The sequence below is a fragment of the Dermacentor albipictus genome, chromosome 3 (assembly GCF_038994185.2).
Source record: "Dermacentor albipictus isolate Rhodes 1998 colony chromosome 3, USDA_Dalb.pri_finalv2, whole genome shotgun sequence".
NCBI lineage: Eukaryota > Metazoa > Arthropoda > Arachnida > Ixodida > Ixodidae > Dermacentor > Dermacentor albipictus.
The window spans coordinates 105434920-105436496 of record NC_091823.1 but is presented as its reverse complement, the minus strand read 5'-3'; positions in this window follow the sequence as shown (position 1 = coordinate 105436496).

The window sequence follows — 1577 nt, the reverse complement described above, 5'->3', positions numbered from 1 at the left end:
GCGCAGAGCTCGTGCCTCGTGTGACGCCTCGTCCTCGTCGCCCTTGAGTCAGTTTCAAGCGCAGCGCATTCCCAGGAGCCATGGAAAGCAAGAAATAATTTCCTTGCTGAATTCCTAAAACGCTACATTGTGGTACTCTTTCCTTTGATATTATGAAACGTTTCCATCAGTGTTTCTTCTTTTTAGACTTGAGTAACTATACTTCTAAGCCTACTCGATTCTTCGTCAACCCCAATACTGAGTGTAAGCATTATACGAGGGCGAAACAGAAAATTTTCGCCCTTAATTTTTTAGCCATGTTACGACTGTAAATGCGAAGTCAACATATCTATTCCCAGCGGTGGACCTTTCTTGGGCCGGGCACGCCTTATCTGCCGCTAGTGCCGCAGCATTGCGCTGCTGTCAGTTGTTGAAGTGCGGAAATGTGGTTTTGTTTGAAATGAGGGGTACAATTCGGACTCCATGTGAACCAAAGGTCAGTGGGTCGCCCCTCATTGGGCGCTCACGCGAAGACTACAAATGAAGTTGTGCAGGGTGGTATGGGCTGGACTACTCTTGAAGTGAGGGAAGCTCGCAGTAAAATTGATTATGAAGAACGACTGTCCAGTCCACTCGTCCAGTCCAGTCCATACAGTCCACTCGTAAGCGCAGCGAACACACTGTCTTTGTCCGCTTGCAAAACCTTCAGCCCACTGTGTGAGCAATTTCACAGCACCTGTTACAGCAATTTGCGCGCGAAGACCTCTGCCTCCTAGGAATTTCATGAGCCAGTAGTCCATTCTTTCGATCAAATATCGCTCTTGAGCTTGATCAGCGCTCTTTTCCACACATATTTCGATGACGACCAATTCCTGTGCAGCCACTGTGGGTTCCAAGCCATAATTGGAGCATTTCTCAAGAAGGCGCACCACTGAATTAGACAGATCCACTTCATAAAGAACAACAAAGCGCATCTGCTCTTCCACATTTTTTCTTTGTTCATTAGTCACTTAAAAACACACGTCCATTTACCTCAGTTAGTCCAACCGTAAGTTACCTCATAGCCAGCAGAGTCTTCAATTCTAGCCAGTCAATATACTGGGCATAAGAGGCAACCTTAGGCGTGTCCTCGAAGAACCGTGACTGACACCATAATTTTCAATGGTAAATCTTGCAAACTCACCTAAGGTGAGCCTATCAATGCGTAAGTAGGCCACAGATGGCAAGTACCTCGTGGGGTACCAGACCTTTCTTAACCCGCAAGATAATGTGAAGAGCAAGAAATGTTGTGAATCCAATGTGGGTAATCAACACATTTGGATTACGATAACCTGCAGGAACGCATAGCATAAAGGCCCTCTGTCGAAAAATTAAACGTCAGTGGTACTTGCTGATGAGCTGATTAGTGCATGCTGAGCAGAAAAGTTTGTAGTACCAAAAGCAACATGTTTGAAAAAAAGTACATACAGACTGGAAGATAGCCAAACAAAACAATTCCTTTTCAGAATTAAAAAACAACTTCTCGATGCATGATTCCCATTTATTGCTCAAAATGGCGCATGAACGCTATTACACGGCACAATTGAGTGCGTAAGTGC